Consider the following 17215-nt stretch of genomic DNA (forward strand, 5'->3'; position numbering starts at 1 on the left):
GAGAGGGAAACAAATGTCCTCATTCAATGCAGATTTATTTGAGCAGCAATGGAGGATTAACTTGTGATGAGGTCATTCCATGTGAAACAGTTCTGAAAAAGAGGGTTAGGGACTAACATAGATATTAAGTTCTTCTTGACCTAAGTCATTTAAGCAGGATGGGCAAGAGGAAGGGAAAGAGGAAGAAGGTTGGAATAAAAGGGAAGACATAGGTGGTCAGTTGAGCTTTTTAATAACTGATTGCAAAGCTATTAAGTTTGGAGCTATTTATTTCTCTCTCTCTCTCTCTCTCTCTCTCTCTCTCTCTCTCTCTCTCTCTCTCTGTGTGTGTGTGTGTGTGTGTGTGTGTGTGTGTGTGTGTGTGTAAGAGAGAGAGACTTTATACCAATTATACACTCTGCATGGGTTATCTATTCATATATTTGGACATGTGCCTGAGACAAGGTCTGAAGAAGTAGTGACTAATATTTTTGTAGCGTGGTTGTGTGTTCAGGAGAGAAGCATCACATGCAAAAACAAAGTCTATCCACAATGTTCCCTTTCCTCTGAGGACCTGCACACTGAATGTCCTAAGGTACCGAGAGGTGATTAAGGCTTGTGGGGAAATGCTTAATCCGCCTTGAGAATAAGCCATGCTGATTTGTTCCAGGTGAGTGAGATGCTTCCCTGAGCCTTCAGGAGACAGCTTGCATTAGGCCCATGATTTATGCTGCAGCAGAACTCCATTATGCTGCGAAGGTAGAGGCAGCAGTCCCCCCAAGTTATGAAAGCTGTTCATTTCTCCTTAGTCCCTCATGGTGCACGGGGTTTCCATGGCAAAGGAGAAAATAGCTGTTTTCCCTTCTATGCCTGTAGCCTGGGGTTCAGTTTCTATCTCCATCTAAATAATACACAGGGCTCAGGGCAACAGAGGTCCAGGAATTTAGATCTCGCTTGACCAAAGACTTGGGATATGAATAATTTGCAATGTAGGATTTTACAATTTTTTATTTATCTTTATCTTTTTATATTTTCTCCTGCAGAGAGGCAGGAGGTAGAGTGTGCTTTAAAAATTCATCTCCAAGAAGCAGCAGTTATCTGGGTTAGCCCTCCTTAGCAGTAACTCACGGGCGAGCCAACAATTCGCACGGGGAAGCCAGGAGACTCGGGCCTCCGGAGTATCGAGGAAGGCGTCCAGCGTTTGCCCTGCGCCTTTTGATTGACGTGTTGGCAGTGGGCTCACTGGTTTGCCTGGCTTCTCTGCAGCACCACAGTGGGATACAAGAAAAAGAAAACAATTTCATCTTTTTTGTGTTGACATGCACAGAAGCCAAAAATACTTAAGGTACTCTTTATCCGATTTGCTGGGAATTAAAGGAATTATGTTTTAATGGTGAAACCACAATTGGGGGAAAGGTCCATATGTAACACAGCGATATTGACATGGAGGTTTGAAATTGGGCCTGCCTATATCTCAGTTGGACACAAGATTTCCTTATTTAGGGAAGAAGGAATGCTGTCAAAATGTTGATATGTAGCTTATTGATGATGGAGGGTGATATTTACTGCCGTGGGTGGGAGGAAGACATTAATCTTACTTGTTTCCCTTCACATTCAGGTCACACATAGGGGCAGTTTGGTGGAGACTTTGGAGCCAGTTGCTTAGTTAATATCCAGGCTCTGCCCACTCACTAGCCTGCAACTTTGAGCAAGTTACTCAACCTATCTGTGCCTCAGTCACCTCTCTGTAAAGGAAGAGCATGGGAGAATCTAACGCATATGGTTATGGTGACGCTGAGCTGAGACAGTTACAGTGTGAACGGTGTTTGGCACAGCCTAAGTGCTATGTAGGTGTTTGTGGTCATGTCAGTTACTGCTCTTGTGGCTGAATTGTCGAAGCTGCTGCTCTGCCTTAAGTGTGAGTTGCTTTCAGATGACCAGTCGGCTTGCCTCTGTACCAGAGCATAACCTGTGGTCTCCAGCTTGTAATTTCTCACCCTGATCCAGTGTCCTCATTACCTAAGAAAACAGACCTCGCTGAGGACTCTGGAGAAACCGTCCTTCCTCTCTTGTGCTTAAGGTTCTCAGGGTTTGAGATTGTGACACAGGTGAGCTCTCCAGAAGCAGAAACTGTACAGTCTCTACGTTGATTGGGTTGGGATATTGTGAGGTGTTGGCTGGGGAGACACACCTGCAGAGGGCGGGGAAGAATGTGCATTGGACAGAGGGAGAAGGGGAACAGAGCCTCAGCCAAGCCTACAGGGTGCAGTGGCTGCCTGCAGCCCGTCACAGTGACCTGAGTCACCGCAGAATTGCCTGGCCTTTATGTTGCTGCATGGACCAATCACTGGATACGGGCCTCTTGGGGAAGGATGGTCCCTGGGTGGGGCAAGTCCTGGAGGTGCTGGCGGCTGGAGGCTCCGTGCTGCTCTGTCCCATGAGTGTTCATAGCTGCTCAGATGGGTGGGGTGCAAGTCCACGTCCTCCACAGGTTGAGTTCCAGACTAAAAGGTGAGGTTCAGAAAGCACAGAACAAAATCTCTTTGTAAAGTCTTCACTGTTCGGCCAAATGCTTTTTACAGGGGTGGTTGGGGGAAGATAAGGGGCTTGCCGAAAGAGGGAAGATACCAGGGAAAATGCAAACACCAGAATGGAACAGAGGTGTGTGTTATTGGGGCTCAACAGGAAATAGAGAAAGCCAAGCAGAATCTTCCCATGGGAGGAGCCCATGGAAACAATTTGGGGGTGTTAGAGGACTTATAAAGAAACACTGATTTTTCTGAGGCTTTCAGAATTCGCTAATAGAATTGTGGTGGATTTGGGGTGACCACCCTTTTGGTTTGCCTGGACTGAGGGTTTCCCAGGATGCTTGACTTACAGCACTAAACCTGAGTCCTCGGTGGGTTGATAAGAAGCCTGTTCCAAGCCAGCCCCTGGAGTCACCCCGAAGCCATGGAAATGGGTGGGTGGAGGGTTGGGAGGCCATGGCAGATGTTTCTCTATGTGGTTAGGAGTGACAGAGAGAAGAGACGTTATTGATAGTCCCTGCAGTGCTCCACATGTACTTGGCAGCTAATAAATATAGATCAAACTGAAATTGAACATAAGGGCAGTGAATTGGAAGAGAAAATTATTTGGAACAAACTGCTGAGGACAGAGAAAGAATGATAAAATAGGATGCAAACCAGAGCTAAATGCCCCGGTGCACCCAGAGATAATGCCACAGAGTCAGGCCAGGTCCCGAGCCAGGGTCTTCAGTCCAGACTGGGTGCTCCTGCAACCGTGTGCGTTAAAGAGCAACTCTGCACACCCCTCACCTGATCCACCTGGAGCGGCCTCTGCTCTCCTTCCTCCCCTCTCACCAGACGGGCGATGTGTTTCCAAGCCTGCTTTCACTCAGAATTGACCCCTGGCATATGCCCTGCCCCCTTCTAGCAGAATGAATCTCTCCGGAGACTGGACAGAATTTAGTGCTGGTATGGAAGTTTGTTGTGGGGGTGGGGAGGTTACCTGCTTCTGGGAGTTCATTGCTAGGGTTTCTTAATCCAAGTCAAAGACCAAAGGGTTTAGTGGAAACTGGTCTTGTCTCTACGTTGAAATGAGGGCAAGGACTGCTTACTTTGTTTCCAAAATATGGAATGTGTTATAGGAAAGGCCCTGACCAGCTGATATGTTTCACGAAGACCGTGACCCTTGGACTTTCTGACCTCATATAAACCACAGTTCACACTCAGTCAACAATTGCATGTCCATAGATAAACGGGCCTCCGTGCTAATAACGGAGTTCTTTTTACCCAAGAGGTTTGTGCGTCATGCTCAACTAGCTGCACTTTATTGTCAGGTTGCCTTACCTTTTCTGTTTCTCACACACAATCTCGGTTGCCACCTCTCATCCTTAGACTAATGGCCCCTACGCTTTGACTTTATTTATTTATTTATTTATTTATTTATTTATTTATTAAATCAAAACAGGGGTGGAAATACATTTTTCAATGTATTTTTTCCTTTGCATTTCCCAATCAGTAGATACCCACAGAATGTCCTATGTGTATTCATAGCGGCTCAGATTCTAAAATATGCAGAGCCAATGAGGATTTGTTGTATGAGCTGTAAACTGCTCCATAAAGTGTTTAGTGAGTCACTCAATGAATGAATGAGCAAAATCAATAATGAAAAGATAAGGATTTAAAAGATTAATGCATTGGAGTAACCTTCAAGTTCACATGACGTTTGTTGGACAATAATTATATCCTTCTCTCCGGACTCCCGATGTATTTTCACCATTATTCAGCTGCACCTGGGAGGAGCAGGCAGGCATGATAATCTGCCTCTGAGGGTGGCTTGCGAGAGAGCTGGCTGAGGAAGGAAAAGGAGAAAAAGCAGAAAGGCAGCCAGCTTTCCTTATCTCAGGCTCTGCTGCCTGGCGCCCCCTCCCCCACTGCCCACTCCAGTCTGACTGGCATCCCAGTTGCAGCAGATCTACCTGCTCTCCCTCACCTTTTAGGCCTCCTGTGACTTAAAGTCTCCTTGATCATGGGAATAAACCCCTGTTTAGCCAGGCGGCTTGTGCATGCCTCGCACTGTGTTGGCATGGAGGGAACTACTGAAGTATGGAGGATGGTGTCTGTGTTGATGCCTACAATCGACTTGGGAGGTAAGCGTTACCTACCAGAAGCAAATATAAACACACGAGTCCCTGCTATGTAGCACTAACTGCTAAATTGGGTGGTACGGAAGGAATGGGTCAAAAGGGCTCAGAGGACAGGGGTCACTAAGGGATGAAGTAGACAAGGAAGGGATAATGTCATTTAGTTCAATTCATCCAGCCCTGCCTATACATGTGTGTCCTTTGCTCTTTTTGGCAGGTGGGCGTGGGAGGCCTGGTGGGATAAGACCTCACCCACTGATACCACCCCTGAACTGTTTTATGCAATCAACTTCTACTGAAGACTTCATTTCAAAAGCATCCTGCTGCTAAAAATCATTACAAAGCCTCCTAACTACATTTTTCTTCTTATAAAACATGTTTATATATATCATGTTTATATATATTCAAACGTTATTACCATATCATTAAGCAATTTCTAACCTAATAATAATAGCATCTCATGAACGTGACCAATAGGACTCACCTTATTTTTTTAAAAAATATATTTTATTGAGTTTTTACAGAGAGGAAGAGAGAGGGATAGAGAGTTAGAAACATCAATGAGAGAGAAACATCGATCAGCTGCCTCCTGCACACTCCCCACTGGGGATGCTCCCGCAACGAAGGTACATGCCCTTGACCGGAATTGAACCCGGGACCTCCCAGTCCGCAGGCTGATGCTCTATCCACTGAGCCAAACCGGTTTCGGCAGGACTTATTATAATCAGTGAAAATAATAAATGATAACTAATAAATCGAATGGTTATTCTCCTTTGTTAATAGGAGGGCTATACTTTAAAATAATTTCACCACCAGCAGAATTTTAGGTTTAACAATAGAATTTTATACCTGGAAAAGGCTCAATCTGTCTTAAAGCGATTCTGGATTTATTTAAGGTATAAAATTTGAATTGGCAGTAACAGTAGAGCTGAGGGATCTATGACCTCCCAAGGCCTGGTAGTCCAGAGTTGGGTCCCTCGGGTTTTCTGACTCCTCAGGCAGATTGCAGAGGGGTCCAATACAAAGGACAGTTCTCCACACCACGGTGAGCATCGCCTGGGAAGGTGAGGACAGCGGGACTCGTCCTATCCTGACAGAAAGGTGAACTGTGCATCACCCATGCTGGCATGGTGACCGCTCTCCCCCTCTGTCGGGCCAGCTGGGGCAAGAGAAGCCCCTGGGGCAAAGCCCAGGCCGCCACATCCCCTGAGCCTCAGCCTTGGTCTCATTTCCGCCACTTCTGTTGACTTCCCAGGGCTGTTTGGCTGGAAAAGACTGCCTCTCTCTCTCTGATCTGTAAGGAAGCCTTTTCTATAGGGCCCTTGAGGAATATTTGCCATGAACATAAGTAAGGTGTTTCTGGAGCTTAACCTGTGAGGCAATCAGGGGGGAAAAAAATCTCACTCTGCGTGTGTGTGTGTGTGTGTGTGTGTGTGTGTTATGCACTTACTAGTACTTTATTTTTTTCAATCCTCACCTGAGGATATTTTTTCCATTGACTCTTTTAGAGAGAATGGAGAGGAAGGAGAAGAGGGGAAAGAGAGAGAGAAACTTTGATGTGAGAGAGACACATCGCTTGGTTGCCTCTGGTTCACATCCTGACCGGACCGGGGGTCTAACCTGAGAACCTCTGGTCTGCTGGCCAGTGCTCTAACCACTGAGCAGAGCAACACGTGCACTTATACAGGGAGAAAATAAAAAACAGTTTCAACAGACCCCTGACCTGCCTCCCCTAAGATTCCCTACTTTTGTCTTTTTAACCTAAGAATCTCTGTCAGCATAAAACGGGGGTGCTCCCCAGTCAGCTCTGGGCTCTGCTGGCCACATGGACAAGAGCAGGCAGGCATTCCAGAGCCTGGGAGCCTGTCACCGCGGACCCAGCCCTGCCACCCCCCTGGGGCCCCTAACAGTGTGCTACCCGCTTTTCTCCTTGCATCCCAGGGATGTTGTCAGGGCTGGTGTGAGGCGGTGGGGGCAGGGACTATAAGTGCTAGAGCCCCAGTGTGTTTTAGGAACCCCTGGGGAGCTGACAGGCCATTTGGGGCGGGCTCTATGGAAGGCAGGCGCTAATCACCGGACGATCTGGCTCTCACGCACTGGCACTGGGAAAGTCAGAGGCTGCGCCCTCTCCTTCCTCCCCGTGGTGCTATCACTGATTTTATTGGCCTCTCAGTATCTGGTGGAAATCGAACTCAGGGTCTTTTTATTTAGACAATCATTACAGGCCACAGAATGAGCTGCTTTCGCAGTTTATAGACAGCGTGTCCCTTGTGACCTCCCCCAGGCTCTGGTTTCGGGAGGACTCTGTTCTCAGGTTAAAAGAAACGCAACCTGCATCTTGTTTAATGAATTTACATAAATCTTTGAAGTAGCATTGTTGGACCCAGCTTGCAAACTGGACTTTAATGCGTTGGGGTTGTGTATAATCAAAGTCAGGGGAGGAATATGTCTCCCCACCCCTCCCCTTTTCCCACCTCCTCTTGCCCAGCCCTTTTTATTTGGGGCAAGCAAAGTAGTTAAAAATGTCAAACTCACAGTATGCACTGTCAACAACACAATGAGGAGCTGAAACAAAATCCTCCAGCTTCATGGCGATACTTTATACTTACACAGGGCCTTTCATCCCAAGCCCTCCACTGCCTCGGGAACATTAACCCTCTCTGTGCCTCCCCGGCTGAGCCTGGAGCCTGGGCTGGTTGAGAAAGCAAATGTGTGGGAGCATAGTACCCCATATCAGGGACAGGTCCCAGGCAAATGTTCATAACCAGTCAAATTTACATCTCTTCTTTCAGCTCCTCTTTCAACAGACTTCTGCCATATCAGTCCCTCTCCTAAGGTGCCTGATGCCCCAAAGGTGTTAACAACTCAACAGATAGAATGCACGTGTGTTGAGAGCCCCAGCAAGCAGCTCTCCCTCCCCAGTTGAGGAAAAATGCATGTGTAAGCTTGAAATCTGATATATGATGACATACAGCAAAGCAGTCATTATGGGAGTAATCTGAACTTTGTTGGACTTCACACTTTATAGTTTACTCTTGTTTTGTTTGATTTATGGATGGGGAATACTGTAACATCTGCAGTGTTCAATGCCTATAAAGGACTTGACCCAACTCTGTGTTGGGACCATCAACATGGCACCTGTTTTGTCTTCTCTAAGTTGCACTTTGTGCACCAACTCTGTGTCAGATGTGACCTATTGCAGGGAAGGGTTACTGGGAATTTTCTAATTAATTGATCATGGTGTTCTTTCCTAAGGAACCTGGACAAAGCTGTATGCTCTTTATTAATGTCTGATTGTAAACAAGATGGTCATGTATGTACTTCTTTTGCTATAACCAGTGCTTCTTCAAATATGTCTGAGGACCATCTGTATGAGAATATCGTGGGCCACTTTCTAAACATGCAGGTCTCAGTGACCCTAGAGACCCTATTCTTAAAGCCATGCTGATTGGTTTGAGGAACGCTGAGGTGTTCCTGTGTTACTCTGCAAATCTCTTGTGCTTCCAATTTCTGATCATATTAACTCTGACAGGGCAGACTGGCTGGCAACAGGCTGTCTCTTATGCCTGTAGTAGAACCATTAGCTCAACAAGAAAAAATAGATATTGGAGCAAAGGAATAGAAGTCACTGAAGGCTCTCAGTGTGAAGGGAAACAGGTAGGAACACTTTTAAATGCCTGCACTCCAATTTTCTCCTTCCCACAATTGAATCTTGCCCATATCCATGGGCATGGAGAATCGACTCCACGCTGGTGCTTGGAGACTAAGCCCTGTGGAGCTGATTTCATGGTCTTTGCACCTGTCTTTGAAGTCAACAGTATATCTCCTCTGAGACCTATGCAGAGGGGCCACATTATGAAAATGAGCAGAAGTCACACCAGTTTGAGATTGAGGTCTGGGGTCTGTTGAATATCCCCTGCCATAACTACACTAATAAAAGAGTAATATGCAAATTGACCATACTTTTGTGACACCCACCAGCCAATCAGGAGTGAGTATGCAAATTAACCCAACTTCTGCACCGCCCCAGCTGCTCTGGGCCTCTGGGCAGTGTGGGAAGGTGGAAAGGTGGCTCCGGCCAGAGCGCAAAGGAGCGAAGGTGGTGCCAGCAGCCAGGGGAAAGAAGGCCCATTCTTGCACGAATTTTCGTGCATCAGGCCTCTAGTATACAATATAAGGATCAGAACTGAGTACTTGAATGATGGTGATACGCTTCTAATTCCAATTTGCCATTCTTCATATTTATAATCTGCAGTGGGCTCTAAGTCTCCCTAGGACACTGGAAGGGCAGGCAGAATTGAAATGGTAGATCTACCTCTGACCATTTGTAGGATCAGAGTCAAGTTACTTGAACAGCATAGCTCTCTGAGCCTCAGTTTCCTCAGCACTAAGAAGGGAGTGATAATGTTGCTGGTGGAAACTCTGTTCTTCCACAGGATTATGAGAAGGATATTTCACAGACCCCTGCACGGAAGATTGTGGTGTGGCAAGATTTATTTGGGTGAAAATACAAGGCTGCCCCTCATGGGTTCCCAATGTCCTATCTGTCTGTCCTGCCATGGAAAAAGTCCAATCTTGTTTTCATCAAGGCCCAAACAAAGGCCACTATCCAGAGTTTCTGTTTCAGATGAAAACTCAGTCTATGGAGCCCACACTGTCTGCCCTCGACCTACAGGGCTGCTAGACCTGCATAGTTACATGTGTTCCTGGCCAATAGAGAGAGAGAGAGAGAGAGAGAGAGAGAGAGAGAGAGAGAGAGAGAGAGGGCTCTTCTGTGTTCCTTGGGGATTATGTTATCTCTGGCTCATGATGGACCAGAAGTTTTTTCAAAATAACCAATCAACTTCCCAAGCTTTTGTGCGCTTGAGCTGGGCCTGCCTCCTGACTAATCCATTATTTCCCCAGGCTAGACTGATAGGTCTCTATGGTCCAGCACCTCCCCCTGTGCCATTTTAATCTTGGCAGGGCAATGCTGTGATCCCCTGGATCTTCCTGGTGAAGCAAACAGGCTCATGCTTCCCATTCATTATACGTAATAATGTCTGAGTCCCTTTGCTTCCTCCCTTTATTAATATCTAGCTACCTGCACTAACAATAATAGCATCTAACTCACTGCATCATTTTAAAGGTAAATGAGATAACACATTTAAAACAAATGACATGTATAAATGTGTAATAAATGGCAGTAGTTTTCCGTGTTTATCAGGATAAGAGGGGGAGGTAGAGAGGAAATCAGACACTGGAGGTAGGAACTGTTCCTGTGATAATAGTCTTGATAGGTCCCTAGTTAGATCAATCATCCAGCAAGCACCTGCAAGGTAAGGGACCCTTTCCCTGTTTCACTCCTTGAAGAGCGGGTCTCTGATTTTAGGGATTTTCCAGTTTAAAACAGAAAACACTTTAACATGAAGAATACAGCGTAAATCATTTAAAAAATGAACAGGCAAATAGACAGGTATATCCATTTTATAACGTTGCCTGGCAGTCCTCCACTGGTGAGGGCAGGCTGCTCGGAGAGAGGACATAGAAGGAGTAGAAGGCCCTGCAGGAGAAGGTGGGCCTCGCTCCTCAGCAGGGGGCGGCGGTTGTGGCTGTAGCATTAATGACCACCGGGAAGAGGTGGGGAGACACAGCCCCACCCCACCTCACCGTTCCCTTACTGTTTTTATACGAAGTTGAAAGTGAAGTTAAATACGCATATTTACCTCTCACTTGGGAAAGTGTGACTTTATGACTCCCGAGGGGCTTCACGTGTGCATTTTTAGACAGGATCTGGCCTCAGGTTCCTATAATATGTGGCTCACAGCAATATAAAGCCATGCAGGAGTTGGGGGCTGTGCTTTCTTTGTCTTGAAATTATCATAGACATAAGGTATCTTCTCATTAGGAAGTAAGGCGAGACTTCAGTATGTTTTCTCTAGAGGACTAAAAATAGTACTACTTTGAAAAACCCCTTTTTCCTTGGTGGACATTTTCATTCTTTTTCTTGGACTTTTTTCCCCCCTAAAGAAAAACGTAGTATCTTAAGCGTGGCTTATGCCTGCGGGTTTCCACCTGTAGGTTGCATGTAGGGGAGACGGACCGTTCTGTGCTGGCATTCCAGGCCACTGACCTTCAAAGCCTCCGTCCCTCCTGAATGAAGCTCTGAAGACTCTATGGGTGAGAGTTTCCTAAGCTGCCCCTGGTGAGTTCCTTAATGTTAGACCGGCCATGACAGGAGCTGGGCAACCCTGTGCCCTTACAAGCTTTCTGCCTTCTCGTCTAGTGCTTGTTAGCAACCAGAGAACTGAACCAAAGCGGTTCATACTTGTCTTACCTTACAATTCCACTTGTCAAACAACAATTGCCAAGGGAAAGGTCAGCACTTGATGTTCTAAGCACTTAACGTTAATAATTTCTTAAGGTGGACAGAGTCTAAGAGGTTTTCAAATTGGTCCTCAAATGTATGGGAAAGGGCCTGGTAGGTCATTCAAATCAGAAATGAATACCAAGTGCTTGGTTCTCCCTCTTCTTTATCTTATTCCATTCCAATGTAGTGCTGGGTCTTAGTAGAAAGTCCACAAGTATTCATCCAATCAATAGATCTTTATTGAGCACCGACTATGTGCCAGACATTTGTTGAAGGAATAGCTAAGATTCTCCTTGTGGGTTATGAAAATTGTATGATCCTGTACTTTTATTATTATTTTTTAATATATTTCATTGATTTTCCACAGAGAGGAAGAGAGAGGGATAGAGAGCCAGAAACATCGATGAGAGAGAAACATCCATCAACTGCCTCTTGCACACCCCCTACTGGGGATGTGCCCGCAACCAAGGTACATGCCCTTGACCGGAATCTAACCTGGGACCCTTGAGTCCGCAGGCCGACGCTCTATCCATTGAGCCAAACCGGTTTCGGCCTTTTATTATTTTTTTTTAAGTTTATTTTTTATTGTTGACAGTATGACAGATGTCCCCTATTCCCCCCCCCCCCCATTTCCCCCCTCACCCATCCCCCTTTATTGTTATTTTTAATAACAAAAGTGGCACATGCTCATTGAAAAAAAAAATCAAACTATACAGAACTAAAAGTTCCCCTGTCTCACTCTCCAAGGATAACCACTGTTAATAATTTGTGTAACTCCTCCCATCATGTACTACAGGCTGTACTGCAATTTGTTTTATCCATTTAACAAGCAACTATGTAGTTCTTTCTGTGCCCGTACATGGCAGTTACCTCAACTTTTTCAACTCCTTCTAAGTTTTATATACTATACATGTGCCACAATTTGTAAAATTTACCTTTTCTCATATTGATGAATATTTAAGCTATCTCTACTCTAATGTTTTACAAATAATGTTGCAAGTAACATTCTTGCGCTTATATCCTCAGGCTCTTTTGTGAGCATATTTGTGGGGTCACTCTGAAAAGTGGAACTGCTTGGTCTAAGGATTGTATTTATAAAATATTTAGGTACTTCTCATTTGCTTTTCATAATTATTGTGTTGATTTTAAGACCCATTAGTGATCCAAGATATGCACTGTCTTTAACTGATTCTTCCATGAAGTGGCAGATTGGCAGGTCTGGGTACGCTTCCAAATCAATAATCAATCACTGCTCTTTGAGATAACAATGTTGGGATATGCACTGTAATAAGATGTGACGTCATTGTTTCCAAAGGCAGGGAGAGTATTTAATCTAAATATACACTTCATTCCATGGGCCCACTAACCTTGTTCCTGTCTCCCCCCTCAGCGCCCTCCTCCCTGTATTGCTGTTTGAGATTCACTATGGCAGGCGATTCGAGTACAAACAAATTACACTTACAGCACAATGTTTGCCCTCAAAGACCTTTCAAATTGAGTTGGGAAGACAGACACAGATGGCTAAAAAACAAGCTAAAAATACAAGTCAGTATATAAAAAGCAGCAAATATAAATAGTCAGCATCATTGTGGAAGTTCAGAGGAAGGAAGGAAAACAGTGGAGTCCAGTGTCGGAGCTTCAGGCAGAGGCTGCGGGACTGTGGGTTCTCAGGTGGGGCCGGCGGTGGGTGGGAGATAACGCTGAAGTGCAAGTAGGAATCAGCTGAGGGAGGAAGAGAGATTCCACGAGGGTGGAAAATAGGGCAAAAGTGCCCACTTTGAATTTGCTGGTTGGAAGTGGATGGGGTTTACAGTAGTCCTTGAGATTATTAGAGATACTTAGCAGAAGTTTTTATTTTTTATTTTTTCTGTTTTGGGTTTTCGGGGGACGTGATGGGGCTGGTACCGGTAGGTCATTCAGATTTTGAGAATCTGAAGAAAGCTTCTAGCACTTTTCCCAGGAAGCGACCTGCCTGCTTGCATATGCACACACAACATTTTGTGGCTTCAAGCAGCCCTTCCTTCTACCCCAAGGTAAACTTTAGAGTCTATCTAAAAGGAGTTACAACCCAGAACAATCCATCTAGAAAAAATGTTAGCCAGGTACACACATCCCAGTAAAAGTTGTTTGGCAACCTAAGACATAACTTAGTATCCGCGTATTCATGAATCACCAAACTCTGAAGCTGACTGGAACAGGTGGGTCAACAACCTGATCGGGCTGCCGGCTTCAGACCTCCCCTGCACGCCGTCGGTGTGCCCAGGGTGAATGACAGGGGACTCTCCGGCTCTCGGAGAAAGGTCTGACCTGGGAGAAGCCCGGCTCTTGAAAATTGGAGTCAATGGGATTATTAACGCATGTGTCGCTGGAATCCACTCCAAGACGCCGACTTGCTCGCTGTAAAAAAGATACTCTTGCTCCCCACCCCCTCCTTTTTTTTTTTTTTTTTTTTTTTTTTGACAGTCAGTTAATAAAGACTCAACAATAAGCAGCTGCCAGTGATGTCATTTGGGACTTTGTCCACGGAGCTTGTATTTACAAGCTCGGAGCAACCGCGGAGCCGCACGGAGGGAGCAGTCTCCGCAAACTTGCTCTGAATTCTCTGCAGGACTTTGCTGCCGCTTTGGCCGTTCAGGAAAACTGAGCGCGCCCTCCCAGCGAGGCCTTTTAATGCTTCAAAAATAAACAGAGGATAACTCGGGAGGAAAGTTTTAGCTGGAGAGAGTTGCAGTTCCTGTGTCTGTCTCCAGGGCTGTGATATGTGTTGACTGAAGCGCTAACTGCAAGTAAGACTGTTGGGATTTTTTTTTTTTAACTCTTGTAACAGTGTTTCTTCTTTATACAGCTTGCTTTCCTTTTAAAGTGAGATAATGATGTTTACGTATGTCTACAGGCTCCGGCTGCCGCCACAAGTATGCATTTGTTCCGAGTAATTACAGGGGCTGAGGTTGCCTGTGAGGTGCACGGGACTCCCGTGTCTGAGAACAGGCACGGGGCAGCGATGATAACAAGATAGTGCGGAGTTCTTAATTATTTGCCTCTGCAGGGAGGTTGGAAATTAAAAAAAAAAGAAAAAAGCAACCAACCATATAAAAACTATGAGGTTGACTTAAGGATTTTAATAGAAACCTGTAAAGACTAATTTTCAGTGAACTGGTGTGCTGGAGGGGAAACCCGCTTTTTGTCTCTGGTCCTTTCTGTGGTTTATGGGTTTCTAGTATGTGCCTGCTGTTTACAGTATCTTGTTTCCTCCTGCCCACACCCTCTCCCCAAGCGCACACACAGCCAAGCTCATTCATTCTCGGGAAAGTTAAAGGCTAGAAAAATGTTTTGCAGTTGAAACCTTTTCTATGTGGATATTTTTTCTTTGAGTGTCTGGAGAAATGTTCTCTGTTCTGACTCTTCTCTGAGTTAGGAACCTGAAGTAACGAACTACTGAAAAAAAACAAACTTTGACATGCAGTGAGGTCGGGAGTCAAGATCCACATCTCCTCTTTCACTTTCCTTCTGACTCTTTTAAAACTCTTCCGATATATATATATATATATATTTTTTTTTTTGGGGGGGGGGGGGTAGGAAGAATGCTGTCAGTGCGTGCCAGCGCTGTCAGTGTGTGCCAGCCTGGACCAGGCTCCGTCTTATCACAGCCAGGCTGGGCCACCTGGCCACTCGGAAGTTCTGCTTAGGAGCCCTGTGAGTTTGTCTTTCGAGTTTGTGCTTCGGGATGCTGGGCTTGCTCCTCAGCGCCTGCGGTCCAGCCCCTCATAGCCAGTAGCAAATCGGGGCTAATTCCTGCCTCCTAGAGCTGACAGCTGTGTGCACAGATTGGCAAGAAGTGGCTGTTAGCCTGCTACCTCCTGCACGCGAACCCCATGACTCACTCCTGGGGACCTGGCCTGCCCCTCAGTTCAGGGGCTCCGTCACCAGCCCAGGAGAGCAGTGACGGCCCTCACTGCCTTCTCTTTTCCTCTGGCCTCAGGGAGCTGTAAGAACCCAGCGCCAGAAAGGCTTTCCAGGGGGTACTAAGGTGTGCAACTTCTTGCGTGTTTGTCAGCTCCAGGTTTTTCCACCATAGCACGCGCTGCTTGGATATGGTTTATGGATTACAGCTCAGTGCTTTTTTGTGCATTTTCATTTAAAATAAGGGATTTGCTGCTAAAGCAGTTTTCAAAATATTACTCAAAGCTTAATCTTTTTACAGAAGAAAACCTCAGGCACAAGGAAGGGAAATAATTTGTCCAAAATCACCGGGCAAGGCGGTGACCGAGCTGCAGCTAGAAACTAAATCCCTGTGCTCCTGCGGGCATGCATTTCACGGCTCAGTTCTCAGGGATTAGAAAAGAAACGGAACCCACGCATGGTTAGTAGGCCTTCTTGTAGGAGCAGAGCTTGTGTGAAGGTGTAGGAAGGTGTTCCTGCAAAGAGAGAACATTCCTGTTTTGTCTTTGGCTCCGAGAACGCTTCTTAGTGTCTCTGGCCCTCATTGTTTTCACTAGAGGACTCTGATTAGCTTACAGCTGATGGCTGAAAGGCAAGCCAGGTGGTTCCCGCAGGTGAGACGTGTGGAAGGCATTTTGCATCAGGTACAGGTTGAGAGATCGAAGGTGGGTCCCAGCTCTGACATTTTGTGCTTCTCCTTTACTTTCACATCTCAGACCTCTTCTCACTGACCTCACCTGTGTTTCTGACTCCTCTTTGGGGACCCTCTTGTCCATAGAACCTTCTTTTCACTTTCTCATGGATTCCTCCTGCCCCCTCATTCTCCCACTGCAGTCTAGACCTCAGGTTCCGACATTCAACTGGATTCACACCCTGCATTCCTTTTCTCTCTGGAACCTGCCCTGCCCATGCGTGTGAGACACCTCTGGACTCGAAGTCGATGTCTTCCTTTGGATCCTCAGAGCATCTGTGCTGACTTTTTCTGGGGGATGTGGAGCTCTTTGCCACACAGTTAAATATCTTTTTCCATTGAAAACAAGGGCTGTGTGGTGTGTTTTTTAAAAATATGTTTTTAAAGATTTCAGAGAGGAAGGGAGAGGGAGAGAAAGATAGAAACATCAATGATGAGAGAGAATCATTGATCGGCTGCCTCCTGTACACCCTCTACCAGGGATCGAGCCTGAAACCTGGGCATGTGCCTTGACCAGGATCAAACCTGGGACCCTTCAGTCCATAGGCTGACACTCTATCCACAGAGCCAAACCAGCTAGGGCAGTGGTTGGCAAACTCATTAGTCAACAGAGCCAAATATCAACAGTACAACGATTGAAATTTCTTTTGAGAGCCAAATTTTTTAAACTTAAACTTCTTCTAACGCCACTTCTTCAAGATAGACTCGCCCAGGCCGTGGTATTTTGTGGAAGAGCCACACTCAAGGGGCCAAAGAGCTGCATGTGGCTCACGAGCTGCAGTTTGCCGACCACGGAGCTAGGACAAGGGCTGTGTTTTAATCACTTTCTATATTCACTGCACCTGATACAGAGTAGTTGTTCAATGTATAATATTAAATAAATAGAATCGGTTGTTAATCTTAAATATCTCATTGCCTGCATCAGACACCTAGGCCCCAGCACTTGGCTGATAAAAATATGACATAGTGTGCCGAGTGGCTTTAAATTCTGTGGTTGAAAGCTCTCAGTGCCAGACTCCTCATATGCAAACAAGGCTATGCTGATGTGATGCTTGCCAACCTCCGCTGGCTCATCTCTCTCCACTCACCCGATGCACTTCTACATCTGTTCTCGAGGTTCCTGTCCCAACAGCTCAATGGAACCTTCCCTGGAGGATGGAGGGGCACCAGGGCATAGCGATGGCAGACTTGGACCGGAACCCGACTGCCTGGGCTCAAGGCCTGCCTCCACCACTTGCTGGCTTTATGGTCTGGTTAATGAACTTATCTGTTTCAAGGTTTCACTTTTACAATATGGATAATAGGACTGCCCATCTTATGGGGATTTAGGGGGGGGATTAAATAAATTATGATAGCCAAAACAGCACAATACCAGGCATAATTTAAGTGCCTATGAGTGTTAGCTGTTGCCATTACTATTTACCTTGCCCCAATGCAGATTTAATGGATCAGCATCTACAAGGTGAGATTCAGACCCAGAAATAGTTAAAAAATTCCTCAGATGATTTGGACTGGAATTACTGGCTTAGCTACCAGACATGCTTTCTGTAACCTGAACATGTTGGGCTTGTACGTTCTTTAGCACCTGTATACCTTTATACTCCTGCCT

At 45.8% G+C, this 17215-nt stretch overlaps 1 protein-coding gene across 3 annotated transcripts in view; it reads left to right on the forward strand.

The window, feature by feature from the left end:
- The window catches only part of NCKAP5 (NCK associated protein 5), a 965452-nt gene that overhangs the window by 50250 nt on the left and 897987 nt on the right, over positions 1-17215 (forward strand). The gene's annotated exons all lie outside the window — the stretch shown is intronic.

This window comes from Cnephaeus nilssonii, assembly GCF_951640355.1.
Source record: "Cnephaeus nilssonii genome assembly, chromosome: 10".
NCBI classification, from domain to species: domain Eukaryota; kingdom Metazoa; phylum Chordata; class Mammalia; order Chiroptera; family Vespertilionidae; genus Cnephaeus; species Cnephaeus nilssonii.